The 23,400-nt window shown below is 38.6% G+C and overlaps 24 non-coding genes and 59 pseudogenes across 24 annotated transcripts; all 83 read left to right on the plus strand.

Moving 5' to 3' along the window:
• The first annotated feature begins 92 nt into the window (after positions 1 to 92).
• On the plus strand, positions 93 to 211 carry LOC149602492 (5S ribosomal RNA). Its single transcript, XR_016378225.1, has one exon. It is a non-coding gene; the product is annotated as a 5S ribosomal RNA (ribosomal RNA).
• Positions 212 to 333: 122 nt separating this feature from the next.
• Positions 334 to 452, plus strand: LOC149602493 (5S ribosomal RNA; annotated as a pseudogene).
• Positions 453 to 574: 122 nt separating this feature from the next.
• On the plus strand, positions 575 to 693 carry LOC149602494 (5S ribosomal RNA). The gene has a single exon (XR_016379192.1). It is a non-coding gene; the product is annotated as a 5S ribosomal RNA (ribosomal RNA).
• A 359-nt stretch (positions 694 to 1,052) lies between these two features.
• On the plus strand, positions 1,053 to 1,171 carry LOC149602495 (5S ribosomal RNA; annotated as a pseudogene).
• Positions 1,172 to 1,290: 119 nt separating this feature from the next.
• Positions 1,291 to 1,409, plus strand: LOC149602496 (5S ribosomal RNA; annotated as a pseudogene).
• Positions 1,410 to 1,545: 136 nt separating this feature from the next.
• On the plus strand, positions 1,546 to 1,664 carry LOC149602497 (5S ribosomal RNA). The gene has a single exon (XR_016378376.1). It is a non-coding gene; the product is annotated as a 5S ribosomal RNA (ribosomal RNA).
• A 122-nt stretch (positions 1,665 to 1,786) lies between these two features.
• Positions 1,787 to 1,905, plus strand: LOC149602498 (5S ribosomal RNA). Its single transcript, XR_016378437.1, has one exon. It is a non-coding gene; the product is annotated as a 5S ribosomal RNA (ribosomal RNA).
• A 136-nt stretch (positions 1,906 to 2,041) lies between these two features.
• Positions 2,042 to 2,144, plus strand: LOC149602499 (5S ribosomal RNA; annotated as a pseudogene).
• A 122-nt stretch (positions 2,145 to 2,266) lies between these two features.
• On the plus strand, positions 2,267 to 2,385 carry LOC149602500 (5S ribosomal RNA). The gene has a single exon (XR_016378439.1). It is a non-coding gene; the product is annotated as a 5S ribosomal RNA (ribosomal RNA).
• A 136-nt stretch (positions 2,386 to 2,521) lies between these two features.
• On the plus strand, positions 2,522 to 2,624 carry LOC149602501 (5S ribosomal RNA; annotated as a pseudogene).
• Positions 2,625 to 2,746: 122 nt separating this feature from the next.
• Positions 2,747 to 2,849, plus strand: LOC149602502 (5S ribosomal RNA; annotated as a pseudogene).
• Positions 2,850 to 3,193: 344 nt separating this feature from the next.
• LOC149602503 (5S ribosomal RNA) lies at positions 3,194 to 3,312 on the plus strand. The gene has a single exon (XR_016378378.1). It is a non-coding gene; the product is annotated as a 5S ribosomal RNA (ribosomal RNA).
• Positions 3,313 to 3,434: 122 nt separating this feature from the next.
• LOC149602504 (5S ribosomal RNA) lies at positions 3,435 to 3,553 on the plus strand. Its single transcript, XR_016378440.1, has one exon. It is a non-coding gene; the product is annotated as a 5S ribosomal RNA (ribosomal RNA).
• A 136-nt stretch (positions 3,554 to 3,689) lies between these two features.
• LOC149602505 (5S ribosomal RNA) lies at positions 3,690 to 3,792 on the plus strand (annotated as a pseudogene).
• Positions 3,793 to 3,914: 122 nt separating this feature from the next.
• Positions 3,915 to 4,033, plus strand: LOC149602506 (5S ribosomal RNA). The gene has a single exon (XR_016378441.1). It is a non-coding gene; the product is annotated as a 5S ribosomal RNA (ribosomal RNA).
• Positions 4,034 to 4,169: 136 nt separating this feature from the next.
• LOC149602507 (5S ribosomal RNA) lies at positions 4,170 to 4,272 on the plus strand (annotated as a pseudogene).
• Positions 4,273 to 4,393: 121 nt separating this feature from the next.
• Positions 4,394 to 4,512, plus strand: LOC149602508 (5S ribosomal RNA). The gene has a single exon (XR_016378442.1). It is a non-coding gene; the product is annotated as a 5S ribosomal RNA (ribosomal RNA).
• Positions 4,513 to 4,648: 136 nt separating this feature from the next.
• Positions 4,649 to 4,751, plus strand: LOC149602509 (5S ribosomal RNA; annotated as a pseudogene).
• Positions 4,752 to 5,113: 362 nt separating this feature from the next.
• LOC149602510 (5S ribosomal RNA) lies at positions 5,114 to 5,216 on the plus strand (annotated as a pseudogene).
• Positions 5,217 to 5,338: 122 nt separating this feature from the next.
• LOC149602511 (5S ribosomal RNA) lies at positions 5,339 to 5,457 on the plus strand. Its single transcript, XR_016379038.1, has one exon. It is a non-coding gene; the product is annotated as a 5S ribosomal RNA (ribosomal RNA).
• A 136-nt stretch (positions 5,458 to 5,593) lies between these two features.
• Positions 5,594 to 5,696, plus strand: LOC149602512 (5S ribosomal RNA; annotated as a pseudogene).
• Positions 5,697 to 5,818: 122 nt separating this feature from the next.
• On the plus strand, positions 5,819 to 5,921 carry LOC149602513 (5S ribosomal RNA; annotated as a pseudogene).
• A 344-nt stretch (positions 5,922 to 6,265) lies between these two features.
• LOC149602514 (5S ribosomal RNA) lies at positions 6,266 to 6,385 on the plus strand (annotated as a pseudogene).
• A 122-nt stretch (positions 6,386 to 6,507) lies between these two features.
• On the plus strand, positions 6,508 to 6,610 carry LOC149602515 (5S ribosomal RNA; annotated as a pseudogene).
• Positions 6,611 to 6,732: 122 nt separating this feature from the next.
• LOC149602516 (5S ribosomal RNA) lies at positions 6,733 to 6,851 on the plus strand. Its single transcript, XR_016378443.1, has one exon. It is a non-coding gene; the product is annotated as a 5S ribosomal RNA (ribosomal RNA).
• A 136-nt stretch (positions 6,852 to 6,987) lies between these two features.
• LOC149602517 (5S ribosomal RNA) lies at positions 6,988 to 7,090 on the plus strand (annotated as a pseudogene).
• A 602-nt stretch (positions 7,091 to 7,692) lies between these two features.
• On the plus strand, positions 7,693 to 7,795 carry LOC149602518 (5S ribosomal RNA; annotated as a pseudogene).
• Positions 7,796 to 7,917: 122 nt separating this feature from the next.
• Positions 7,918 to 8,036, plus strand: LOC149602519 (5S ribosomal RNA). The gene has a single exon (XR_016379039.1). It is a non-coding gene; the product is annotated as a 5S ribosomal RNA (ribosomal RNA).
• Positions 8,037 to 8,172: 136 nt separating this feature from the next.
• Positions 8,173 to 8,275, plus strand: LOC149602520 (5S ribosomal RNA; annotated as a pseudogene).
• A 122-nt stretch (positions 8,276 to 8,397) lies between these two features.
• Positions 8,398 to 8,500, plus strand: LOC149602521 (5S ribosomal RNA; annotated as a pseudogene).
• Positions 8,501 to 8,844: 344 nt separating this feature from the next.
• On the plus strand, positions 8,845 to 8,964 carry LOC149602522 (5S ribosomal RNA; annotated as a pseudogene).
• A 122-nt stretch (positions 8,965 to 9,086) lies between these two features.
• LOC149602523 (5S ribosomal RNA) lies at positions 9,087 to 9,189 on the plus strand (annotated as a pseudogene).
• Positions 9,190 to 9,311: 122 nt separating this feature from the next.
• On the plus strand, positions 9,312 to 9,430 carry LOC149602524 (5S ribosomal RNA). The gene has a single exon (XR_016378444.1). It is a non-coding gene; the product is annotated as a 5S ribosomal RNA (ribosomal RNA).
• Positions 9,431 to 9,566: 136 nt separating this feature from the next.
• Positions 9,567 to 9,669, plus strand: LOC149602525 (5S ribosomal RNA; annotated as a pseudogene).
• A 362-nt stretch (positions 9,670 to 10,031) lies between these two features.
• Positions 10,032 to 10,150, plus strand: LOC149602526 (5S ribosomal RNA). The gene has a single exon (XR_016379040.1). It is a non-coding gene; the product is annotated as a 5S ribosomal RNA (ribosomal RNA).
• Positions 10,151 to 10,286: 136 nt separating this feature from the next.
• LOC149602527 (5S ribosomal RNA) lies at positions 10,287 to 10,389 on the plus strand (annotated as a pseudogene).
• Positions 10,390 to 10,511: 122 nt separating this feature from the next.
• Positions 10,512 to 10,614, plus strand: LOC149602528 (5S ribosomal RNA; annotated as a pseudogene).
• Positions 10,615 to 10,958: 344 nt separating this feature from the next.
• LOC149602529 (5S ribosomal RNA) lies at positions 10,959 to 11,078 on the plus strand (annotated as a pseudogene).
• Positions 11,079 to 11,200: 122 nt separating this feature from the next.
• LOC149602530 (5S ribosomal RNA) lies at positions 11,201 to 11,319 on the plus strand. The gene has a single exon (XR_016378445.1). It is a non-coding gene; the product is annotated as a 5S ribosomal RNA (ribosomal RNA).
• Positions 11,320 to 11,457: 138 nt separating this feature from the next.
• Positions 11,458 to 11,560, plus strand: LOC149602531 (5S ribosomal RNA; annotated as a pseudogene).
• Positions 11,561 to 11,696: 136 nt separating this feature from the next.
• Positions 11,697 to 11,815, plus strand: LOC149602532 (5S ribosomal RNA). The gene has a single exon (XR_016378558.1). It is a non-coding gene; the product is annotated as a 5S ribosomal RNA (ribosomal RNA).
• Positions 11,816 to 12,191: 376 nt separating this feature from the next.
• Positions 12,192 to 12,294, plus strand: LOC149602533 (5S ribosomal RNA; annotated as a pseudogene).
• A 122-nt stretch (positions 12,295 to 12,416) lies between these two features.
• On the plus strand, positions 12,417 to 12,519 carry LOC149602534 (5S ribosomal RNA; annotated as a pseudogene).
• A 121-nt stretch (positions 12,520 to 12,640) lies between these two features.
• On the plus strand, positions 12,641 to 12,759 carry LOC149602535 (5S ribosomal RNA; annotated as a pseudogene).
• A 136-nt stretch (positions 12,760 to 12,895) lies between these two features.
• On the plus strand, positions 12,896 to 12,998 carry LOC149602536 (5S ribosomal RNA; annotated as a pseudogene).
• A 122-nt stretch (positions 12,999 to 13,120) lies between these two features.
• On the plus strand, positions 13,121 to 13,239 carry LOC149602537 (5S ribosomal RNA). The gene has a single exon (XR_016379085.1). It is a non-coding gene; the product is annotated as a 5S ribosomal RNA (ribosomal RNA).
• Positions 13,240 to 13,614: 375 nt separating this feature from the next.
• On the plus strand, positions 13,615 to 13,717 carry LOC149602538 (5S ribosomal RNA; annotated as a pseudogene).
• Positions 13,718 to 13,839: 122 nt separating this feature from the next.
• LOC149602539 (5S ribosomal RNA) lies at positions 13,840 to 13,942 on the plus strand (annotated as a pseudogene).
• Positions 13,943 to 14,063: 121 nt separating this feature from the next.
• On the plus strand, positions 14,064 to 14,181 carry LOC149602540 (5S ribosomal RNA; annotated as a pseudogene).
• A 136-nt stretch (positions 14,182 to 14,317) lies between these two features.
• Positions 14,318 to 14,420, plus strand: LOC149602541 (5S ribosomal RNA; annotated as a pseudogene).
• A 122-nt stretch (positions 14,421 to 14,542) lies between these two features.
• On the plus strand, positions 14,543 to 14,645 carry LOC149602542 (5S ribosomal RNA; annotated as a pseudogene).
• Positions 14,646 to 14,766: 121 nt separating this feature from the next.
• Positions 14,767 to 14,885, plus strand: LOC149602543 (5S ribosomal RNA; annotated as a pseudogene).
• Positions 14,886 to 15,021: 136 nt separating this feature from the next.
• On the plus strand, positions 15,022 to 15,124 carry LOC149602544 (5S ribosomal RNA; annotated as a pseudogene).
• A 122-nt stretch (positions 15,125 to 15,246) lies between these two features.
• On the plus strand, positions 15,247 to 15,349 carry LOC149602545 (5S ribosomal RNA; annotated as a pseudogene).
• Positions 15,350 to 15,470: 121 nt separating this feature from the next.
• On the plus strand, positions 15,471 to 15,588 carry LOC149602546 (5S ribosomal RNA; annotated as a pseudogene).
• Positions 15,589 to 15,724: 136 nt separating this feature from the next.
• Positions 15,725 to 15,827, plus strand: LOC149602547 (5S ribosomal RNA; annotated as a pseudogene).
• A 122-nt stretch (positions 15,828 to 15,949) lies between these two features.
• On the plus strand, positions 15,950 to 16,052 carry LOC149602548 (5S ribosomal RNA; annotated as a pseudogene).
• Positions 16,053 to 16,173: 121 nt separating this feature from the next.
• On the plus strand, positions 16,174 to 16,292 carry LOC149602549 (5S ribosomal RNA; annotated as a pseudogene).
• A 136-nt stretch (positions 16,293 to 16,428) lies between these two features.
• LOC149602550 (5S ribosomal RNA) lies at positions 16,429 to 16,531 on the plus strand (annotated as a pseudogene).
• A 122-nt stretch (positions 16,532 to 16,653) lies between these two features.
• Positions 16,654 to 16,772, plus strand: LOC149602551 (5S ribosomal RNA). The gene has a single exon (XR_016379086.1). It is a non-coding gene; the product is annotated as a 5S ribosomal RNA (ribosomal RNA).
• Positions 16,773 to 17,147: 375 nt separating this feature from the next.
• Positions 17,148 to 17,250, plus strand: LOC149602552 (5S ribosomal RNA; annotated as a pseudogene).
• A 122-nt stretch (positions 17,251 to 17,372) lies between these two features.
• LOC149602553 (5S ribosomal RNA) lies at positions 17,373 to 17,475 on the plus strand (annotated as a pseudogene).
• A 122-nt stretch (positions 17,476 to 17,597) lies between these two features.
• On the plus strand, positions 17,598 to 17,715 carry LOC149602554 (5S ribosomal RNA; annotated as a pseudogene).
• A 361-nt stretch (positions 17,716 to 18,076) lies between these two features.
• Positions 18,077 to 18,179, plus strand: LOC149602555 (5S ribosomal RNA; annotated as a pseudogene).
• A 121-nt stretch (positions 18,180 to 18,300) lies between these two features.
• LOC149602556 (5S ribosomal RNA) lies at positions 18,301 to 18,419 on the plus strand (annotated as a pseudogene).
• Positions 18,420 to 18,555: 136 nt separating this feature from the next.
• On the plus strand, positions 18,556 to 18,658 carry LOC149602557 (5S ribosomal RNA; annotated as a pseudogene).
• Positions 18,659 to 18,780: 122 nt separating this feature from the next.
• LOC149602558 (5S ribosomal RNA) lies at positions 18,781 to 18,899 on the plus strand. Its single transcript, XR_016379087.1, has one exon. It is a non-coding gene; the product is annotated as a 5S ribosomal RNA (ribosomal RNA).
• Positions 18,900 to 19,274: 375 nt separating this feature from the next.
• Positions 19,275 to 19,377, plus strand: LOC149602559 (5S ribosomal RNA; annotated as a pseudogene).
• A 122-nt stretch (positions 19,378 to 19,499) lies between these two features.
• Positions 19,500 to 19,602, plus strand: LOC149602560 (5S ribosomal RNA; annotated as a pseudogene).
• A 122-nt stretch (positions 19,603 to 19,724) lies between these two features.
• On the plus strand, positions 19,725 to 19,842 carry LOC149602561 (5S ribosomal RNA; annotated as a pseudogene).
• Positions 19,843 to 20,203: 361 nt separating this feature from the next.
• LOC149602562 (5S ribosomal RNA) lies at positions 20,204 to 20,306 on the plus strand (annotated as a pseudogene).
• Positions 20,307 to 20,427: 121 nt separating this feature from the next.
• Positions 20,428 to 20,546, plus strand: LOC149602563 (5S ribosomal RNA). The gene has a single exon (XR_016378446.1). It is a non-coding gene; the product is annotated as a 5S ribosomal RNA (ribosomal RNA).
• A 136-nt stretch (positions 20,547 to 20,682) lies between these two features.
• On the plus strand, positions 20,683 to 20,785 carry LOC149602564 (5S ribosomal RNA; annotated as a pseudogene).
• Positions 20,786 to 20,907: 122 nt separating this feature from the next.
• On the plus strand, positions 20,908 to 21,026 carry LOC149602565 (5S ribosomal RNA). Its single transcript, XR_016379088.1, has one exon. It is a non-coding gene; the product is annotated as a 5S ribosomal RNA (ribosomal RNA).
• A 135-nt stretch (positions 21,027 to 21,161) lies between these two features.
• LOC149602566 (5S ribosomal RNA) lies at positions 21,162 to 21,264 on the plus strand (annotated as a pseudogene).
• Positions 21,265 to 21,401: 137 nt separating this feature from the next.
• On the plus strand, positions 21,402 to 21,504 carry LOC149602567 (5S ribosomal RNA; annotated as a pseudogene).
• Positions 21,505 to 21,625: 121 nt separating this feature from the next.
• On the plus strand, positions 21,626 to 21,728 carry LOC149602568 (5S ribosomal RNA; annotated as a pseudogene).
• A 122-nt stretch (positions 21,729 to 21,850) lies between these two features.
• LOC149602569 (5S ribosomal RNA) lies at positions 21,851 to 21,969 on the plus strand. The gene has a single exon (XR_016379144.1). It is a non-coding gene; the product is annotated as a 5S ribosomal RNA (ribosomal RNA).
• Positions 21,970 to 22,324: 355 nt separating this feature from the next.
• LOC149602570 (5S ribosomal RNA) lies at positions 22,325 to 22,427 on the plus strand (annotated as a pseudogene).
• Positions 22,428 to 22,549: 122 nt separating this feature from the next.
• Positions 22,550 to 22,652, plus strand: LOC149602571 (5S ribosomal RNA; annotated as a pseudogene).
• Positions 22,653 to 22,774: 122 nt separating this feature from the next.
• LOC149602572 (5S ribosomal RNA) lies at positions 22,775 to 22,893 on the plus strand. The gene has a single exon (XR_016378412.1). It is a non-coding gene; the product is annotated as a 5S ribosomal RNA (ribosomal RNA).
• A 136-nt stretch (positions 22,894 to 23,029) lies between these two features.
• LOC149602573 (5S ribosomal RNA) lies at positions 23,030 to 23,132 on the plus strand (annotated as a pseudogene).
• A 122-nt stretch (positions 23,133 to 23,254) lies between these two features.
• On the plus strand, positions 23,255 to 23,373 carry LOC149602574 (5S ribosomal RNA). The gene has a single exon (XR_016379089.1). It is a non-coding gene; the product is annotated as a 5S ribosomal RNA (ribosomal RNA).
• Positions 23,374 to 23,400: the final 27 nt, after the last annotated feature.

Consider the following 23,400-nt stretch of genomic DNA (forward strand, 5'->3'; position numbering starts at 1 on the left):
AGCAAACATATTTTCTTTTTGTTATTGTTTTAAAATGATGAAGGTTAATTTGTCTCACTTAATTTAAATTTGAATTATTAACTAGCACTTTCGGCAACGGCCATATCACGCTGAAAGCACCGGTTCTCGTCCGATCACCGAAGTTAAGCAGCGTCGAGCGCAGTCAGTACTAGGGAGGGAGACCACTTAGGAACACTGCGGGCCGTTGGCTTTATCACTTTTATTTCCTCTTTTAAATTCCACCAGATATGAAAACACCAAACATATCTTCTTTTTGATATTGTTTTATAAAGACGAAAGTTAATTAAATTCAAATTATTAAATAGCACTTTCGCTAGCGGCCATATCACGCTGAAAACACCGGTTCTCGTCCGATCACCGAAGTTAAGCAGCGTCGAGCGCAGTCAGTGCTTGGGAGGGAGACCACTTAGGAACACTGCGGGCCGTTGGCTTTATCACTTTTATTTCCTCTTTTAAATTCCACCAGATATGAAAGAACCAAACATATCTTCTTTTTGATATTGTTTTATAAAGACGAAAGTTAATTAAATTCAAATTATTAAATAGCAATTTCGCTAACGGCCATATCACGCTGAAAACACCGGTTCTCGTCCGATCACCGAAATTAAGCAGCGTCGAGCGCAGTTAGTACTTGGGAGGGAGACCACTTAGGAACACTGCGTGCCGTTGGTTTTTTCACTTTTTTCTCCACTTTTAAATTCCAATAGATTTCAAAAAAGCAAACATATTTTCTTTTTGTTATTGTTTTAAAAAGATGAAGGTTAATTTGTCTCACTTAATTTAAATTCGAATTATTATCTGGCACTCTCGGCAACGGCCATATCACGCTGAAAAAAACGGTTCTCGTCCGATCATCGAAGTTAAGCAGCGTCGAGCGCAGTCAGTACTTGGAAACTCTGCGTGCCGTTGGCTTTTTCACTTTTGTTTCCTCTTTTCGATTCCACCAGATATGAAAAAAGCAAACATATCATCTTTTTGTTGTTTTATAAAGATGAAGGTTAATTAAATTCAAATTATTAACTAGCACTCTCGGCAACGGACATATGATTCTGAATACGCCGGTTCTCGTCCGATCACCGAAGTTAAGCAGCTTCGAGCGCAGTCAGTACTTGGGAGGGAGACCACTTAGGAACTATGCGTGCCGTTGGCTTTTTCACTTTTGTTTCCTCTTTTAAATTCCACCAGATATGAAAAAAGCAAACATATCATCATATTGTTGTTTTATAAAGATGAGGGTTAATTAAACTCATATTATTAAATAGCACACTCGGCAAAGGCCATTTCACGCTGAAAACACCGGTTCTCGTCCGATCACCGAAGTTAAGCAGCTTCGAGTGCAGTCAGTACTTGGGAGGGAGACCACTTAGGAACACTGCGTGCCGTTGGCTTTTAATTTTTTTTTCCTCTTTTAAATTCCAATAGATATGAAAAAAGCAAACATATTTTCTTTTACTTATTGTTTTAAAAAGATGAAGGTTAATTTGTCTCACTTAATTTAAATTCGAATTATTATCTAGCACTCTCGGCAACGACCATATCACGCTGAAAACACCGGTTCTCGTCCGATCACCGAAGTTAAGCAGCGTCGAGCGCAGTCAGTACTTGGGAGGGAGACCACTTAGGAACACTGCGTGCCGTTGGCTTTTTCACTTTTATTTCCTCTTTTAAATTCCACCAGATATGAAAAAACCAAACATATCTTCTTTTTGATATTGTTTTATAAAGCCGAAAGTTAATTAAATTCAAATTATTAAATAGCACTCTCGGCAACGGCCATATCACACTGAAAACACCGGTTCTCGTCCGATCACCGAAGTTAAGCAGCGTCGAGCGCAGTCAGTACTCGGGAGGGAGACCACATAGGAACACTGCGTGCCGTTGGCTTTTTCAATTTTTTTTCCTCTTTTAAATTCCAATAGATATGAAAAAAGTAAACTTATTTTCTTTTAGTTATTGTTTTAAAAGATGAAGGTTAATTTGTCTCACTTAATTTAAATTCGAATTATTATCTAGCACTCTCGGCAACGGCCATATCACGCTGAAAACACCGGTTCTCGTCCGATCACCGAAGTTAAGCAGCGTCGAGCGCAGTCAGTACTTGGAAACTCTGCGTGCCGTTGGCTTTTTCACTTTTGTTTCCTCTTTTAAATTCCACCAGATATGAAAAAAGCAAACATATCTTATTTTTGTTATTGTTTTATAAAGATGAAGGTTAATTAAATTCAAATTATAAAATAGCACTCTCGGCAACGGCCATATCACACTGAAAACACCGGTTCTCGTCCGATCACCGAAGTTAAGCAGCGTCGAGCGCAGTCAGTACTCGGGAGGGAGACCACATAGGAACACTGCGTGCCGTTGGCTTTTTCAATTTTTTTTCCTCTTTTTAATTCCAATAGATATGAAAAAAGCAAACTTATTTTCTTTTAGTTATTGTTTTAAAAGATGAAGGTTAATTTGTCTCACTTAATTTAAATTCGAATTATTATCTAGCACTCTCGGCAACGGCCATATCACGCTGAAAACACCGGTTCTCGTCCGATCACCGAAGTTAAGCAGCGTCGAGCGCAGTCAGTACTTGGAAACTCTGCGTGCCGTTGGCTTTTTCACTTTTGTTTCCTCTTTTAAATTCCACCAGATATGAAAAAACCAAACATATCTTCTTTTTGTTATTGTTTTATAGAGATGAAGGTTAATTAAATTCAAATTATTAAATAGCACTCTCGGCAACGGCCATATCACGCTGAAAACACCGGTTCACGTCCGATTACCGAAGTTAAGCAGCATCGAGCGCAGTCAGTACTTGGGAACACTGCGTGCCGTTGGCTTTTTCACTTTTTTTTCACTTTTAAATTCCACCAGATATGAAAAAACCAAACATATCTTCTTTTTGTTATTGTTTTATAAAGATGAACCTTAATTAAATTCAAATTATTATCCAGCACTCTCGGCAACGGCCATATCACGCTGAAAACACCGGTTCTCGTCCGATCACCGAAGTTATCCAGCGTCTAGCGCAGTCAGTACTTGGGATCACTGCGTGCCGTTGGCTTTTTTCTTTTTGTTTCCTCTTTTAAATTCCACCAGATATGAAAAACCAACCATATCTTCTTTTTTTATTGTTTTATAAATATGAAGGTTAATTAAATTCGAATTATTAACTAGCACTCTCGGCAACGACCATATCACGCTGAAAACACCGGTTCTCGTCCGATCACCGAAGTTAAGCAGCGTCGAGCGCAGTCAGTACTTGGGAGGGAGACCACTTAGGAACACTGCGTGCCGTTGGCTTTTTCACTTTTATTTCCTCTTTTAAATTCCACCAGATATGAAAAAACCAAACATATCTTCTTTTTGATATTGTTTTATAAAGCCGAAAGTTAATTAAATTCAAATTATTAAATAGCACTCTCGGCAACGGCCATATCACACTGAAAACACCGGTTCTCGTCCGATCACCGAAGTTAAGCAGCGTCGAGCGCAGTCAGTACTCGGGAGGGAGACCACATAGGAACACTGCGTGCCGTTGGCTTTTTCAATTTTTTTTCCTCTTTTAAATTCCAATAGATATGAAAAAAGCAAACTTATTTTCTTTTAGTTATTGTTTTAAAAGATGAAGGTTAATTTGTCTCACTTAATTTAAATTCGAATTATTATCTAGCACTCTCGGCAACGGCCATATCACGCTGAAAACACCGGTTCTCGTCCGATCACCGAAGTTAAGCAGCGTCGAGCGCAGTCAGTACTTGGAAACTCTGCGTGCCGTTGGCTTTTTCACTTTTGTTTCCTCTTTTAAATTCCACCAGATATGAAAAAAGCAAACATATCTTATTTTTGTTATTGTTTTATAAAGATGAAGGTTAATTAAATTCAAATTATAAAATAGCACTCTCGGCAACGGCCATATCACACTGAAAACACCGGTTCTCGTCCGATCACCGAAGTTAAGCAGCGTCGAGCGCAGTCAGTACTCGGGAGGGAGACCACATAGGAACACTGCGTGCCGTTGGCTTTTTCAATTTTTTTTCCTCTTTTTAATTCCAATAGATATGAAAAAAGCAAACTTATTTTCTTTTAGTTATTGTTTTAAAAGATGAAGGTTAATTTGTCTCACTTAATTTAAATTCGAATTATTATCTAGCACTCTCGGCAACGGCCATATCACGCTGAAAACACCGGTTCTCGTCCGATCACCGAAGTTAAGCAGCGTCGAGCGCAGTCAGTACTTGGAAACTCTGCGTGCCGTTGGCTTTTTCACTTTTGTTTCCTCTTTTAAATTCCACCAGATATGAAAAAAGCAAACATATCTTTTTTTGTTATTGTTTTATAAAGATGAAGGTTAATTAAATTCAAATTATAAAATAGCACTCTCGGCAACGGCCATATCACACTGAAAACACCGGTTCTCGTCCGATCACCGAAGTTAAGCAGCGTCGAGCGCAGTCAGTACTCGGGAGGGAGACCACATAGGAACACTGCGTGCCGTTGGCTTTTTCAATTTTTTTTCCTCTTTTTAATTCCAATAGATATGAAAAAAGCAAACTTATTTTCTTTTAGTTATTGTTTTAAAAGATGAAGGTTAATTTGTCTCACTTAATTTAAATTCCAATTATTATCTAGCACTCTCGGCAACGGCCATATCACGCTGAAAACACCGGTTCTCGTCCGATCACCGAAGTTAAGCAGCGTCGAGCGCAGTCAGTACTTGGAAACTCTGCGTGCCGTTGGCTTTTTCACTTTTGATTCCTCTTTTAAATTCAACCAGATATGAAAAAAGCAAACTTATTTTCTTTTTGTTATTGTTTTAAAAAGATGAAGGTTAATTTGTCTCACTTAATTTAAATTCGAATTATTATCTAGCACGCTCGGCAACGGCCATATCACGCTGAAAACACCGGGTCTCGTCCGATCACCGAAGTTCAGCAGCGTCGAGCGCAGTCAGTACTTGGAAACTCTGCGTGCCGTTGGCTTTTTCCCTTTTGTTTCCTCTTTTAAATTCCACCAGATATGAAAAAAGCAAACATATCTTATTTTAGTTATTGTTTTATAAAGATGAAGGTTAATTAAATTCAAATTATTAAATAGCACTCTCGGCAACGGCCATATCACGCTGAAAACACCGGTTCTCGTCCGATTACCGAAGTTAAGCAGCGTCGAGCGCAGTCAGTACTTGGGAACACAGCGCGCCGTTGGCTTTTTCACTTTTATTTCCTCTTTTAAATTCCACTTGATATGAAAAAAGCAAACATATCATCTTTTTGATATTGTTTTATAGAGATGAAAGTTAATTAAATTCAAATTATTAACTAGCACTCTCGGCAACGGCCATATCACGCTGAATACACCGGTTCTCGTCCGATCACCGAAGTTAAGCAGCGTCGAGCGCAGTCAGTACTTGGGAGGGAGACCACTTAGGAACACTGCGTGCCGTTGGCCTTTAATTTTTTTCCCTCTTTTAAATTCCAATAGATATGAAAAAAAGCAAACATATTTTCGTTTTGTTATTGTTTTAAAAAAATGAAGGTTAATTTGTCTCACTTAATTTAAATTCGAATTATTATCTAGCACTCTCGGCAACGGCCATATCACGCTGAAAACACCGGTTCTCGTCCGATCACCGAAGTTAAGCAGCGTCGAGCGCAGTCAGTACTTCGAAACTCTGCGTGCCGTTGGCTTTTTCACTTTTGTTTCCTCTTTTAAATTCCACCAGATATGAAAAAACCAAACATATCTTCTTTTTGTTATTGTTTTATAGAGATGAAGGTTAATTAAATTCAAATTATTAAATAGCACTCTCGGCAACGGCCATATCACGCTGAAAACACCGGTTCACGTCCGATTACCGAAGTTAAGCAGCATCGAGCGCAGTCAGTACTTGGGAACACTGCGTGCCGTTGGCTTTTTCACTTTTTTTTCACTTTTAAATTCCACCAGATATGAAAAAACCAAACATATCTTCTTTTTGTTATTGTTTTATAAAGATGAACCTTAATTAAATTCAAATTATTATCCAGCACTCTCGGCAACGGCCATATCACGCTGAAAACACCGGTTCTCGTCCGATCACCGAAGTTATCCAGCGTCTAGCGCAGTCAGTACTTGGGATCACTGCGTGCCGTTGGCTTTTTTCTTTTTGTTTCCTCTTTTAAATTCCACCAGATATGAAAAACCAACCATATCTTCTTTTTTTATTGTTTTATAAATATGAAGGTTAATTAAATTCGAATTATTAACTAGCACTCTCGGCAACGACCATATCACGCTGAAAACACCGGTTCTCGTCCGATCACCGAAGTTAAGCAGGGGTCGAGCGCAGTCAGTACTTGGGAGGGAGACCACTTAGGAACACTGCGTGCCGTTGGCTTTTTCACTTTTATTTCCTCTTTTAAATTCCACCAGATATGAAAAAACCAAACATATCTTCTTTTTGATATTGTTTTATAAAGACGAAAGTTAATTAAATTCAAATTATTAAATAGCACTCTCGGCAACGGCCATATCACACTGAAAACACCGGTTCTCGTCCGATCACCGAAGTTAAGCAGCGTCGAGCGCAGTCAGTACTTGGAAACTCTGCGTGCCGTTGGCTTTTTCACTTTTGTTTCCTCTTTTAAATTCCACCAGATATGAAAAAAGCAAACATATCTTATTTTTGTTATTGTTTTATAAAGATGAAGGTTAATTAAATTCAAATTATAAAATAGCACTCTCGGCAACGGCCATATCACACTGAAAACACCGGTTCTCGTCCGATCACCGAAGTTAAGCAGCGTCGAGCGCAGTCAGTACTCGGGAGGGAGACCACATAGGAACACTGCGTGCCGTTGGCTTTTTCAATTTTTTTTCCTCTTTTTAATTCCAATAGATATGAAAAAAGCAAACTTATTTTCTTTTAGTTATTGTTTTAAAAGATGAAGGTTAATTTGTCTCACTTAATTTAAATTCGAATTATTATCTAGCACTCTCGGCAACGGCCATATCACGCTGAAAACACCGGTTCTCGTCCGATCACCGAAGTTAAGCAGCGTCGAGCGCAGTCAGTACTTGGAAACTCTGCGTGCCGTTGGCTTTTTTACTTTTGATTCCTCTTTTAAATTCAACCAGATATGAAAAAAGCAAACTTATTTTCTTTTTGTTATTGTTTTAAAAAGATGAAGGTTAATTTGTCTCACTTAATTTAAATTCGAATTATTATCTAGCACGCTCGGCAACGGCCATATCACGCTGAAAACACCGGGTCTCGTCCGATCACCGAAGTTCAGCAGCGTCGAGCGCAGTCAGTACTTGGAAACTCTGCGTGCCGTTGGCTTTTTCACTTTTGATTCCTCTTTTAAATTCAACCAGATATGAAAAAAGCAAACTTATTTTCTTTTTGTTATTGTTTTAAAAAGATGAAGGTTAATTTGTCACACTTAATTTAAATTCGAATTATTATCTAGCACGCTCGGCAACGGCCATATCACGCTGAAAACACCGGGTCTCGTCCGATCACCGAAGTTCAGCAGCGTCGAGCGCAGTCAGTACTTGGAAACTCTGCGTGCCGTTGGCTTTTTCCCTTTTGTTTCCTCTTTTAAATTCCACCAGATATGAAAAAAGCAAACATATCTTATTTTTGTTATTGTTTTATAAAGATGAAGGTTAATTAAATTCAAATTATTAAATAGCACTCTCGGCAACGGCCATATCACGCTGAAAACACCGGTTCTCGTCCGATTACCGAAGTTAAGCAGCGTCGAGCGCAGTCAGTACTTGGGAACACAGCGCGCCGTTGGCTTTTTCACTTTTATTTCCTCTTTTAAATTCCACTTGATATGAAAAAAGCAAACATATCATCTTTTTGATATTGTTTTATAGAGATGAAAGTTAATTAAATTCAAATTATTAACTAGCACTCTCGGCAACGGCCATATCACGCTGAATACACCGGTTCTCGTCCGATCACCGAAGTTAAGCAGCGTCGAGCGCAGTCAGTACTTGGGAGGGAGACCACTTAGGAACACTGCGTGCCGTTGGCCTTTAATTTTTTTCCCTCTTTTAAATTCCAATAGATATGAAAAAAAGCAAACATATTTTCGTTTTGTTATTGTTTTAAAAAAATGAAGGTTAATTTGTCTCACTTAATTTAAATTCGAATTATTATCTAGCACTCTCGGCAACGGCCATATCACGCTGAAAACACCGGTTCTCGTCCGATCACCGAAGTTAAGCAGCGTCGAGCGCAGTCAGTACTTCGAAACTCTGCGTGCCGTTGGCTTTTTCACTTTTGTTTCCTCTTTTAAATTCCACCAGATATGAAAAAACCAAACATATCTTCTTTTTGTTATTGTTTTATAGAGATGAAGGTTAATTAAATTCAAATTATTAAATAGCACTCTCGGCAACGGCCATATCACGCTGAAAACACCGGTTCACGTCCGATTACCGAAGTTAAGCAGCATCGAGCGCAGTCAGTACTTGGGAACACTGCGTGCCGTTGGCTTTTTCACTTTTTTTTCACTTTTAAATTCCACCAGATATGAAAAAACCAAACATATCTTCTTTTTGTTATTGTTTTATAAAGATGAACCTTAATTAAATTCAAATTATTATCCAGCACTCTCGGCAACGGCCATATCACGCTGAAAACACCGGTTCTCGTCCGATCACCGAAGTTATCCAGCGTCTAGCGCAGTCAGTACTTGGGATCACTGCGTGCCGTTGGCTTTTTTCTTTTTGTTTCCTCTTTTAAATTCCACCAGATATGAAAAACCAACCATATCTTCTTTTTTTATTGTTTTATAAATATGAAGGTTAATTAAATTCGAATTATTAACTAGCACTCTCGGCAACGACCATATCACGCTGAAAACACCGGTTCTCGTCCGATCACCGAAGTTAAGCAGGGGTCGAGCGCAGTCAGTACTTGGGAGGGAGACCACTTAGGAACACTGCGTGCCGTTGGCTTTTTCACTTTTATTTCCTCTTTTAAATTCCACCAGATATGAAAAAACCAAACATATCTTCTTTTTGATATTGTTTTATAAAGACGAAAGTTAATTAAATTCAAATTATTAAATAGCACTCTCGGCAACGGCCATATCACACTGAAAACACCGGTTCTCGTCCGATCACCGAAGTTAAGCAGCGTCGAGCGCAGTCAGTACTTGGAAACTCTGCGTGCCGTTGGCTTTTTCACTTTTGTTTCCTCTTTTAAATTCCACCAGATATGAAAAAAGCAAACATATCTTATTTTTGTTATTGTTTTATAAAGATGAAGGTTAATTAAATTCAAATTATAAAATAGCACTCTCGGCAACGGCCATATCACACTGAAAACACCGGTTCTCGTCCGATCACCGAAGTTAAGCAGCGTCGAGCGCAGTCAGTACTCGGGAGGGAGACCACATAGGAACACTGCGTGCCGTTGGCTTTTTCAATTTTTTTTCCTCTTTTTAATTCCAATAGATATGAAAAAAGCAAACTTATTTTCTTTTAGTTATTGTTTTAAAAGATGAAGGTTAATTTGTCTCACTTAATTTAAATTCGAATTATTATCTAGCACTCTCGGCAACGGCCATATCACGCTGAAAACACCGGTTCTCGTCCGATCACCGAAGTTAAGCAGCGTCGAGCGCAGTCAGTACTTGGAAACTCTGCGTGCCGTTGGCTTTTTCACTTTTGATTCCTCTTTTAAATTCAACCAGATATGAAAAAAGCAAACTTATTTTCTTTTTGTTATTGTTTTAAAAAGATGAAGGTTAATTTGTCTCACTTAATTTAAATTCGAATTATTATCTAGCACGCTCGGCAACGGCCATATCACGCTGAAAACACCGGGTCTCGTCCGATCACCGAAGTTCAGCAGCGTCGAGCGCAGTCAGTACTTGGAAACTCTGCGTGCCGTTGGCTTTTTCCCTTTTGTTTCCTCTTTTAAATTCCACCAGATATGAAAAAAGCAAACATATCTTATTTTTGTTATTGTTTTATAAAGATGAAGGTTAATTAAATTCAAATTATTAAATAGCACTCTCGGCAACGGCCATATCACGCTGAATACACCGGTTCTCGTCCGATCACCGAAGTTAAGCAGCGTCGAGCGCAGTCAGTACTTGGGAGGGAGACCACTTAGGAACACTGCGTGCCGTTGGCCTTTAATTTTTTTCCCTCTTTTAAATTCCAATAGATATGAAAAAAAGCAAACATATTTTCGTTTTGTTATTGTTTTAAAAAAATGAAGGTTAATTTGTCTCACTTAATTTAAATTCGAATTATTATCTAGCACTCTCGGCAACGGCCATATCACGCTGAAAACACCGGTTCTCGTCCGATCACCGAAGTTAAGCAGCGTCGAGCGCAGTCAGTACTTCGAAACTCTGCGTGCCGTTGGCTTTTTCACTTTTGTTTCCTCTTTTAAATTCCACCAGATATGAAAAAACCAAACATATCTTCTTTTTGTTATTGTTTTATAGAGATGAAGGTTAATTAAATTCAAATTATTAAATAGCACTCTCGGCAACGGCCATATCACGCTGAAAACACCGGTTCACGTCCGATTACCGAAGTTAAGCAGCATCGAGCGCAGTCAGTACTTGGGAACACTGCGTGCCGTTGGCTTTTTCACTTTTTTTTCACTTTTAAATTCCACCAGATATGAAAAAACCAAACATATCTTCTTTTTGTTATTGTTTTATAAAGATGAACCTTAATTAAATTCAAATTATTATCCAGCACTCTCGGCAACGGCCATATCACGCTGAAAACACCGGTTCTCGTCCGATCACCGAAGTTATCCAGCGTCTAGCGCAGTCAGTACTTGGGATCACTGCGTGCCGTTGGCTTTTTTCTTTTTGTTTCCTCTTTTAAATTCCACCAGATATGAAAAACCAACCATATCTTCTTTTTTTATTGTTTTATAAATATGAAGGTTAATTAAATTCGAATTATTAACTAGCACTCTCGGCAACGACCATATCACGCTGAAAACACCGGTTCTCGTCCGATCACCGAAGTTAAGCAGGGGTCGAGCGCAGTCAGTACTTGGGAGGGAGACCACTTAGGAACACTGCGTGCCGTTGGCTTTTTCACTTTTATTTCCTCTTTTAAATTCCACCAGATATGAAAAAACCAAACATATCTTCTTTTTGATATTGTTTTATAAAGACGAAAGTTAATTAAATTCAAATTATTAAATAGCACTCTCGGCAACGGCCATATCACACTGAAAACACCGGTTCTCGTCCGATCACCGAAGTTAAGCAGCGTCGAGCGCAGTCAGTACTCGGGAGGGAGACCACATAGGAACACTGCGTGCCGTTGGCTTTTTCAATTTTTTTTCCTCTTTTAAATTCCAATAGATATGAAAAAAAGCAAACATATTTTCGTTTTGCTATTGTTTTAAAAAAATGAAGGTTAATTTGTCTCACTTAATTTAAATTCGAATTATTATCTAGCACTCTCGGCAACGGCCATATCACGCTGAAAACACCGGTTCTCGTCCGATCACCGAAGTTAAGCAGCGTCGAGCGCAGTCAGTACTTGGAAACTCTGCGTGCCGTTGGCTTTTTCACTTTTGTTTCCTCTTTTAAATTCCAGCAGATATGAAAAAGCAAACTTATTTTCTTTTTGTTATTGTTTTAAAAAGATGAAGGTTAATTTGTCTCACTTAATTTAAATTCGAATTATTATCTAGCACTCTCGGCAACGGCCATATCACGCTGAAAACACCGGTTCTCGTCCGATCACCGAAGTTAAGCAGCGTCGAGCGCAGTCAGTATTTGGGAGGGAGACCGCTTAGGAACACTGCGTGCCGTTGGCGTTTTCACATTTTTTCCTCTTTTAAATTCCAATAGATATGAAAAAAGCAAACATATTTTCTTTTTGTTATTGTTTTAAAAAGATGTAGGTTAATTTGTCTCACTTAATTTAAATTCGAATTATTATCTAGCACTCTCGGCAACGGCCATATCACGCTGAAAACAGAGGTTCTCGTCCGATCACCGAAGTTAAGCAGCGTCGAGCGCAGTCAGTACTTGGAAACTCTGCGTGCCATTGGCTTTTTCACTTTTGTTTCCTCTTTTAAATTCCACCAGATATGAAAAAAGCAAACTTATTTTCTTTTTGTTATTGTTTTAAAAAGATGAAGGTTAATTTGTCTCACTTAATTTAAATTCGAATTATTATCTAGCACTCTCGGCAACGGCCATATCACGCTGAAAACACCGGTTCTCGTCCGATCACCGAAGTTAAGCAGCGTCGAGCGCAGTCAGTACTTGGGAACACAGCGTGCCGTTGGTTTTTTCACTTTTATTTCCTCTTTTAAATTCCACTATATATGAAAAAAGCAAACATATCTTCTTTTTGATATTGTTTTATAGAGATGAAAGTTAATTAAATTCAAATTATTAACTAGCACTCTCGGCAACGGCCATATCACGCTGAATACAACGGTTCTCGTCCGATCACCGAAGTTAAGCAGCGTCGAGCGCAGTCAGTACTTGGGAACACAGCGTGCCGTTGGCTTTTTCCTTTTTTTTCCTCTTTTAAATTCCACCAGATATGAAAAAAGCAAACATATCTTCTTTTTGTTATTGTTTTATAAAGATGAAGGTTAATTAAATTCAAATTATTAAATAGCACTCTCGGCAACGGCCATATCACACTGAAAACACCGGTTCTCGTCCGATCACCGAAGTTAAGCAGCGTCGAGCGCAGTCAGTACTCGGGAGGGAGACCACATAGGAACACTGCGTGCCGTTGGCGTTTTCAATTTTTTTTCCTCTTTTAAATTCCAATAGATATGAAAAAAGCAAACTTATTTTCTTTTAGTTATTGTTTTAAAAGATGAAGGTTAATTTGTCTCACTTAATTTAAATTCGAATTATTATCTAGCACTCTCGGCAACGGCCATATCACGCTGAAAACACCGGTTCTCGTCCGATCACCGAAGTTAAGCAGCGTCGAGCGCAGTCAGTACTTGGAAACTCTGCGTGCCGTTGGCTTTTTCACTTTTGTTTCCTCTTTTAAATTCCACCAGATATGAAAAAAACATACATATCTTATTTTTGTTATTGTTTTATAAAGAAGAAGGTTCATTAAATTCAAATTATTAAATAGCACTCTCGGCAACGGCCATATCACGCTGAAAACACCGGTTCACGTCCGATCACCGAAGTTAAGCAGCGTCGAGCGCAGTCAGTACTTGGGAGGGAGACCACTTAGGAACACTGCGTGCCGTTGGCCTTTAATTTTTTTTCCTCTTTTAAATTCCAATAGATATGAAAAAAGCAAACATATTTTCTTTTTGTTATTGTTTTAAAAAGATGAAGGTTAATTTGTCTCACTTAATTTAAATTCGAATTATTATCTAGCACTCTCGGCAACGGCCATATCACGCTGAAAACACAGGTTCTCGTCCGATCACCGAAGTTAAGCAGCGTCGAGCGCAGTCAGTACTTGGAAACTCTGCGTGCCCTTGGCTTTTTCACTTTTGTTTCCTCTTTTAAATTCCACCAGATATGAAAAAAGCAAACTTATTTTCTTTTTGTTATTGTTTTAAAAAGATGAAGGTTAATTTGTCTCACTTAATTTAAATTCGAATTATTATCTAGCACTCTCGGCAACGGCCATATCACGCTGAAAACACCGGTTCTCGTCCGATCACCGAAGTTAAGCAGCGTCGAGCGCAGTCAGTACTTGGGAACACAGCGTGCCGTTGGCTTTTTCACTTTTATTTCCTCTTTTAAATTCCACTATATATGAAAAAAGCAAACATATCTTCTTTTTGATATTGTTTTATAGAGATGAAAGTTAATTAAATTCAAATTATTAACTAGCACTCTCGGCAACGGCCATATCACGCTGAATACAACGGTTCTCGTCCGATCACCGAAGTTAAGCAGCGTCGAGCGCAGTCAGTACTTGGGAACACAGCGTGCCGTTGGCTTTTTCCTTTTTTTTCCTCTTTTAAATTCCACCAGATATGAAAAAAGCAAACATATCTTCTTTTTGTTATTGTTTTATAAAGATGAAGGTTAATTAAATTCAAATTATTAAATAGCACTCTCGGCAACGGCAATATCACACTGAAAACACCGGTTCTCGTCCGATCACCGAACTAAGCAGCGTCGAGCGCAGTCAGTACTCGGGAGGGAGACCACATAGGAACACTGCGTGCCGTTGGCTTTTTCAATTTTTTTTCCTCTTTTAAATTCCAATAGATATGAAAAAAGCAAACTTATTTTCTTTTAGTTATTGTTTTAAAAGATGAAGGTTAATTTGTCTCACTTAATTTAAATTCGAATTATTATCTAGCACTCTCGGCAACGGCCATATCACGCTGAAAACACCGGTTCTCGTCCGATCACCGATGTTAAGCAGCGTCGAGCGCAGTCAGTACTTGGAAACTCTGCGTGCCGTTGGCTTTTTCACTTTTGTTTCCTCTTTTAAATTCCACCAGATATGAAAAAAGCAAACATATCTTATTTTTGTTATTGTTTTATAAAGAAGAAGGTTCATTTAATTCAAATTATTAAATAGCATTCTCGGCAACGGCCATATCACGCTGAAAACACCGGTTCACGTCCGATCACCGAAGTTAAGCAGCGTCGAGCGCAGTCAGTACTTGGGAACACAGCGTGCCGTTGGCTTTTTCCTTTTTTTTCCTCTTTTAAATTCCACCAGATATGAAAAAAGCAAACATATCTTCTTTTTGTTATTGTTTTATAAAGATGAAGGTTAATTAAATTCAAATTATTAAATAGCACTCTCGGCAACGGCCATATCACACTGAAAACACCGGTTCTCGTCCGATCACCGAAGTTAAGCAGCGTCGAGCGCAGTCAGTACTCGGGAGGGAGACCACATAGGAACACTGCGTGCCGTTGGCGTTTTCAATTTTTTTTCCTCTTTTAAATTCCAATAGATATGAAAAAAGCAAACTTATTTTCTTTTAGTTATTGTTTTAAAAGATGAAAGTTAATTTGTCTCACTTAATTTAAATTCGAATTATTATCTAGCACTCTCGGCAACGGCCATATCACGCTGAAAACACCGGTTTTCGTCCGATCACCGAAGTTAAGCAGCGTCGAGCGCAGTCAGTACTTGGAAACTCTGCGTGCCGTTGGCTTTTTCACTTTTGTTTCCTCTTTTAAATTCCACCAGATATGAAAAAAGCATACATATCTTATTTTTGTTATTGTTTTATAAAGAAGAAGGTTCATTAAATTCAAATTATTAAATAGCACTCTCGGCAACGGCCATATCACGCTGAAAACACCGGTTCACGTCCGATCACCGAAGTTAAGCAGCGTCGAGCGCAGTCAGTACTTGGGAACACAGCGTGCCGTTGGCTTTTTCCTTTTTTTTCCTCTTTTAAATTCCACCAGATATGAAAAAAGCAAACATATCTTCTTTTTGTTATTGTTTTATAAAGATGAAGGTTAATTAAATTCAAATTATTAAATAGCACTCTCGGCAACGGCCATATCACACTGAAAACACCGGTTCTCGTCCGATCACCGAACTAAGCAGCGTCGAGCGCAGTCAGTACTCGGGAGGGAGACCACATAGGAACACTGCGTGCCGTTGGCTTTTTGAATTTTTTTTCCTCTTTTAAATTCCAATAGATATGAAAAAAGCAAACTTATTTTCTTTTAGTTATTGTTTTAAAAGATGAAGGTTAATTTGTCTCACTTAATTTAAATTCGAATTATTATCTAGCACTCTCGGCAACGGCCATATCACGCTGAAAACACCGGTTCTCGTCCGATCACCGATGTTAAGCAGCGTCGAGCGCAGTCAGTACTTGGAAACTCTGCGTGCCGTTGGCTTTTTCACTTTTGTTTCCTCTTTTAAATTCCACCAGATATGAAAAAAGCAAACATATCTTATTTTTGTTATTGTTTTATAAAGAAGAAGGTTCATTTAATTCAAATTATTAAATAGCATTCTCGGCAACGGCCATATCACGCTGAAAACACCGGTTCACGTCCGATCACCGAAGTTAAGCAGCGTCGAGCGCAGTCAGTACTTGGGAACACAGCGTGCCGTTGGCTTTTTCCTTTTTTTTCCTCTTTTAAATTCCACCAGATATGAAAAAAGCAAACATATCTTCTTTTTGTTATTGTTTTATAAAGATGAAGGTTAATTAAATTCAAATTATTAAATAGCACTCTCGGCAACGGCCATATCACACTGAAAACACCGGTTCTCGTCCGATCACCGAAGTTAAGCAGCGTCGAGCGCAGTCAGTACTCGGGAGGGAGACCACATAGGAACACTGCGTGCCGTTGGCGTTTTCAATTTTTTTTCCTCTTTTAAATTCCAATAGATATGAAAAAAGCAAACTTATTTTCTTTTAGTTATTGTTTTAAAAGATGAAAGTTAATTTGTCTCACTTAATTTAAATTCGAATTATTATCTAGCACTCTCGGCAACGGCCATATCACGCTGAAAACACCGGTTTTCGTCCGATCACCGAAGTTAAGCAGCGTCGAGCGCAGTCAGTACTTGGAAACTCTGCGTGCCGTTGGCTTTTTCACTTTTGTTTCCTCTTTTAAATTCCACCAGATATGAAAAAAGCATACATATCTTATTTTTGTTATTGTTTTATAAAGAAGAAGGTTCATTAAATTCAAATTATTAAATAGCACTCTCGGCAACGGCCATATCACGCTGAAAACACCGGTTCACGTCCGATCACCGAAGTTAAGCAGCGTCGAGCGCAGTCAGTACTTGGGAGGGAGACCACTTAGGAACACTGCGTGCCGTTGGCCTTTAATTTTTTTTCCTCTTTTAAATTCCAATAGATATGAAAAAAGCAAACATATTTTCTTTTTGTTATTGTTTTAAAAAGATGAAGGTTAATTTGTCTCACTTAATTTAAATTCGAATTATTATCTAGCACTCTCGGCAACGGCCATATCACGCTGAAAACACAGGTTCTCGTCCGATCACCGAAGTTAAGCAGCGTCGAGCGCAGTCAGTACTTGGAAACTCTGCGTGCCCTTGGCTTTTTCACTTTTGTTTCCTCTTTTAAATTCCACCAGATATGAAAAAAGCAAACTTATTTTCTTTTTGTTATTGTTTTAAAAAGATGAAGGTTAATTTGTCTCACTTAATTTAAATTCGAATTATTATCTAGCACTCTCGGCAACGGCCATATCACGCTGAAAACACCGGTTCTCGTCCGATCACCGAAGTTAAGCAGCGTCGAGCGCAGTCAGTACTTGGGAACACAGCGTGCCGTTGGCTTTTTCACTTTTATTTCCTCTTTTAAATTCCACTATATATGAAAAAAGCAAACATATCTTCTTTTTGATATTGTTTTATAGAGATGAAAGTTAATTAAATTCAAATTATTAACTAGCACTCTCGGCAACGGCCATATCACGCTGAATACAACGGTTCTCGTCCGATCACCGAAGTTAAGCAGCGTCGAGCGCAGTCAGTACTTGGGAACACAGCGTGCCGTTGGCTTTTTCCTTTTTTTTTCCTCTTTTAAATTCCACCAGATATGAAAAAAGCAAACATATCTTCTTTTTGTTATTGTTTTATAAAGATGAAGGTTAATTAAATTCAAATTATTAAATAGCACTCTCGGCAACGGCCATATCACACTGAAAACACCGGTTCTCGTCCGATCACCGAACTAAGCAGCGTCGAGCGCAGTCAGTACTCGGGAGGGAGACCACATAGGAACACTGCGTGCCGTTGGCTTTTTCAATTTTTTTTCCTCTTTTAAATTCCAATAGATATGAAAAAAGCAAACTTATTTTCTTTTAGTTATTGTTTTAAAAGATGAAGGTTAATTTGTCTCACTTAATTTAAATTCGAATTATTATCTAGCACTCTCGGCAACGGCCATATCACGCTGAAAACACCGGTTCTCGTCCGATCACCGATGTTAAGCAGCGTCGAGCGCAGTCATTACTTGGAAACTCTGCGTGCCGTTGGCTTTTTCACTTTTGTTTCCTCTTTTAAATTCCACCAGATATGAAAAAAGCAAACATATCTTATTTTTGTTATTGTTTTATAAAGAAGAAGGTTCATTTAATTCAAATTATTAAATAGCACTCTCGGCAACGGCCATATCACGCTGAAAACACCAGTTCACGTCCGATCACCGAAGTTAAGCAGCGTCGAGCGCAGTCAGTACTTGGGAACACAGCGTGCCGTTGGCTTTTTCCTTTTTTTTCCTCTTTTAAATTCCACCAGATATGAAAAAAGCAAACATATCTTCTTTTTGTTATTGTTTTATAAAGATGAAGGTTAATTAAATTCAAATTATTAAATAGCACTCTCGGCAACGGCCATATCACACTGAAAACACCGGTTCTCGTCCGATCACCGAAGTTAAGCAGCGTCGAGCGCAGTCAGTACTCGGGAGGGAGACCACATAGGAACACTGCGTGCCGTTGGCGTTTTCAATTTTTTTTCCTCTTTTAAATTCCAATAGATATGAAAAAAGCAAACTTATTTTCTTTTAGTTATTGTTTTAAAAGATGAAAGTTAATTTGTCTCACTTAATTTAAATTCGAATTATTATCTAGCACTCTCGGCAACGGCCATATCACGCTGAAAACACCGGTTTTCGTCCGATCACCGAAGTTAAGCAGCGTCGAGCGCAGTCAGTACTTGGAAACTCTGCGTGCCGTTGGCTTTTTCACTTTTGTTTCCTCTTTTAAATTCCACCAGATATGAAAAAAGCATACATATCTTATTTTTGTTATTGTTTTATAAAGAAGAAGGTTCATTAAATTCAAATTATTAAATAGCACTCTCGGCAACGGCCATATCACGCTGAAAACACCGGTTCACGTCCGATCACCGAAGTTAAGCAGCGTCGAGCGCAGTCAGTACTTGGGAGGGAGACCACTTAGGAACACTGCGTGCCGTTGGCCTTTAATTTTTTTTCCTCTTTTAAATTCCAATAGATATGAAAAAAGCAAACATATTTTCTTTTTGTTATTGTTTTAAAAAGATGAAGGTTAATTTGTCTCACTTAATTTAAATTCGAATTATTATCTAGCACTCTCGGCAACGGCCATATCACGCTGAAAACACAGGTTCTCGTCCGATCACCGAAGTTAAGCAGCGTCGAGCGCAGTCAGTACTTGGAAACTCTGCGTGCCCTTGGCTTTTTCACTTTTGTTTCCTCTTTTAAATTCCACCAGATATGAAAAAAGCAAACTTATTTTCTTTTTGTTATTGTTTTAAAAAGATGAAGGTTAATTTGTCTCACTTAATTTAAATTCGAATTATTATCTAGCACTCTCGGCAACGGCCATATCACGCTGAAAACACCGGTTCTCGTCCGATCACCGAAGTTAAGCAGCGTCGAGCGCAGTCAGTACTTGGGAACACAGCGTGCCGTTGGCTTTTTCACTTTTATTTCCTCTTTTAAATTCCACTATATATGAAAAAAGCAAACATATCTTCTTTTTGATATTGTTTTATAGAGATGAAAGTTAATTAAATTCAAATTATTAACTAGCACTCTCGGCAACGGCCATATCACGCTGAATACAACGGTTCTCGTCCGATCACCGAAGTTAAGCAGCGTCGAGCGCAGTCAGTACTTGGGAACACAGCGTGCCGTTGGCTTTTTCCTTTTTTTTTCCTCTTTTAAATTCCACCAGATATGAAAAAAGCAAACATATCTTCTTTTTGTTATTGTTTTATAAAGATGAAGGTTAATTAAATTCAAATTATTAAATAGCACTCTCGGCAACGGCCATATCACACTGAAAACACCGGTTCTCGTCCGATCACCGAACTAAGCAGCGTCGAGCGCAGTCAGTACTCGGGAGGGAGACCACATAGGAACACTGCGTGCCGTTGGCTTTTTCAATTTTTTTTCCTCTTTTAAATTCCAATAGATATGAAAAAAGCAAACTTATTTTCTTTTAGTTATTGTTTTAAAAGATGAAGGTTAATTTGTCTCACTTAATTTAAATTCGAATTATTATCTAGCACTCTCGGCAACGGCCATATCACGCTGAAAACACCGGTTCTCGTCCGATCACCGATGTTAAGCAGCGTCGAGCGCAGTCATTACTTGGAAACTCTGCGTGCCGTTGGCTTTTTCACTTTTGTTTCCTCTTTTAAATTCCACCAGATATGAAAAAAGCAAACATATCTTATTTTTGTTATTGTTTTATAAAGAAGAAGGTTCATTTAATTCAAATTATTAAATAGCACTCTCGGCAACGGCCATATCACGCTGAAAACACCAGTTCACGTCCGATCACCGAAGTTAAGCAGCGTCGAGCGCAGTCAGTACTTGGGAACACAGCGTGCCGTTGGCTTTTTCCTTTTTTTTCCTCTTTTAAATTCCACCAGATATGAAAAAAGCAAACATATCTTCTTTTTGTTATTGTTTTATAAAGATGAAGGTTAATTAAATTCAAATTATTAAATAGCACTCTCGGCAACGGCCATATCACACTGAAAACACCGGTTCTCGTCCGATCACCGAAGTTAAGCAGCGTCGAGCGCAGTCAGTACTCGGGAGGGAGACCACATAGGAACACTGCGTGCCGTTGGCTTTTTCAATTTTTTTTCCTCTTTTAAATTCCAATAGATATGAAAAAAGCAAACTTATTTTCTTTTAGTTATTGTTTTAAAAGATGAAGGTTAATTTGTCTCACTTAATTTAAATTCGAATTATTATCTAGCACTCTCGGCAACGGCCATATCACGCTGAAAACACCGGTTCTCGTCCGATCACCGATGTTAAGCAGCGTCGAGCGCAGTCAGTACTTGGAAACTCTGCGTGCCGTTGGCTTTTTCACTTTTGTTTCCTCTTTTAAATTCCACCAGATATGAAAAAAGCAAACATATCTTATTTTTGTTATTGTTTTATAAAGAAGAAGGTTCATTTAATTCAAATTATTAAATAGCACTCTCGGCAACGGCCATATCACGCTGAAAACACCGGTTCACGTCCGATCACCGAAGTTAAGCAGCGTCGAGCGCAGTCAGTACTTGGGAGGGAGACCACTTAGGAACACTGCGTGCCGTTGGCCTTTAATTTTTTTTCCTCTTTTAAATTCCAATAGATATGAAAAAAGCAAACATATTTTCTTTTTGTTATTGTTTTAAAAAAATGAAGGTTAATTTGTCTCACTTAATTTAAATTCGAATTATTGTCTAGCACTCTCGGCAACGGCCATATCACGCTGAAAACACCGGTTCTCGTCCGATCACCGAAGTTAAGCAGCGTCGAGCGCAGTCAGTACCTGGAAACTCTGCGTGCCGTTGGCTTTTTCACTTTTGTTTCCTCTTTTAAATTCCACCAGATATGAAAAAAGCAAACTTATTTTCTTTTTGTTATTGTTTTAAAAAGATGAAGGTTAATTTGTCTCACTTAATTTAAATTCGAATTATTATCTAGCACTCTCGGCAACGGCCATATCACGCTGAAAACACCGGTTCTCGTCCGATCACCGAAGTTAAGCAGCGTCGAGCGCAGTCAGTACTTGGAAACTCTGCGTGCCGTTGGCTTTTTCACTTTTGTTTCCTATTTTAAATTCCACCAGATATAAAAAACCAAACATATCTTCTTTTTGTTATTGTTTTATAAAGATGAAGGTTAATTAAATTCAAATTATTAAATAGCACTCTCGGCAACGGCCATATCACGCTGAAAACACCGGTTCTCGTCCGATCACCGAAGTTAAGCAGCGTCGAGCGCAGTCAGTACTTGGAAACTCTGCGTGCCGTTGGCTTTTTCACTTTTGTTTCCTCTTTTAAATTCCACCAGATATGAAAAAACCAAACATATCTTCTTTTTGTTATTGTTTTATAAGGATGAAGGTTAATTAAATTCAAATTATTAAATAGCACTCTCGGCAATGGCCATATCACGCTGAAAACACCGGTTCACGTCCGATCACCGAAGTTAAGCAGCGTCGAGCGCAGTCAGTACTTGGGAGGGAGACCACTTAGGAACACTGCGTGCCGTTGGCTTTTTCACATTTTTTTCCTCTTTTAAATTCCAATAGATATGAAAAAAGCAAACATATTTTCTTTTTGTTATTGTTTTAAAAAGATGAAGGGCAATTTGTCTCACTTAATTTAAATTCGAATTATTAACTAGCACTCTCGGCTACGGCCAAATCACGCTGAAAACACCGGTTCTCGTCCGATCACCGAAGTTAAGCAGCGTCTAGCGCAGTTGGGAGCACTGCGAGCCGTTGGCTTTTTCCTTTTTGTTTCCTCTTCTAAATTCCACCAGATATGAAAAAACCAAACATATCTACTTTTAGTTATTGTTTTATAAATATGAAGGTTAATTAAATTCGAATTAATAACTAGCACTCTCGGCAACGGCCATATCACGCTGAAAACACCGGTTCTCGTCCGATTACCGAAGTTAAGCAGCGTCGAGCGCAGTCAGTACTTGGGAACACAGCGTGCCGTTGGCTTTTTCACTTTTATTTCCTCTTTTAAATTCCACTAGATATGAAAAAAGCAAACATATCTTCTTTTTGATATTGTTTTATAGAGATGAAAATTAATTAAATTCAAAATATTAACAAGCACTCTCGGCAACGGCCATATCACGCTGAATACACCGGTTCTCGTCCGATCACCGAAGTTAAGCAGCGTCGAGCGCAGTCAGTACTTGGGAACACAGCGTGCCGTTGGCTTTTTCACTATTATTTCCTCTTTTAAATTCCACTAGATATGAAAAAAGCAAACATATCTTCTCTTTGATATTGTTTTATAGAGATGAAAGTTAATTAAATTCAAATTATTAACTAGCACTCTCGGCAACGGCCATATCACGCTGAAAACACCGGTTCTCGTCCGATTACCGAAGTTAAGCAGCGTCGAGCGCAGTCAGTACTCGGGAGGGAGACCACATAGGAACACTGCGTGCCGTTGGCTTTTTCAATTTTTTTTCCTCTTTTAAATTCCAATAGATATGAAAAAAGCAAACTTATTTTCTTTTAGTTATTGTTTTAAAAGATGAAGGTTAATTTGTCTCACTTAATTTAAATTCGAATTATTATCTAGCACTCTCGGCAACGGCCATATCACGCTGAAAACACCGGTTCTCGTCCGATCACCGATGTTAAGCAGCGTCGAGCGCAGTCAGTACTTGGAAACTCTGCGTGCCGTTGGCTTTTTCACTTTTGTTTCCTCTTTTAAATTCCACCAGATATGAAAAAAGCAAACATATCTTATTTTTGTTATTGTTTTATAAAGAAGAAGGTTCATTTAATTCAAATTATTAAATAGCACACTCGGCAACGGCCATATCACGCTGAAAACACCGGTTCACGTCCGATCACCGAAGTTAAGCAGCGTCGAGCGCAGTCAGTACTTGGGAGGGAGACCACTTAGGAACACTGCGTGCCGTTGGCCTTTAATTTTTTTTCCTCTTTTAAATTC

This window comes from Phalangium opilio, unplaced genomic scaffold (assembly GCF_054372755.1).
Source record: "Phalangium opilio isolate 3A_F unplaced genomic scaffold, DU_Popi_V2 ptg000360l_1, whole genome shotgun sequence".
Taxonomy (NCBI): Eukaryota; Metazoa; Arthropoda; class Arachnida; order Opiliones; family Phalangiidae; genus Phalangium; species Phalangium opilio.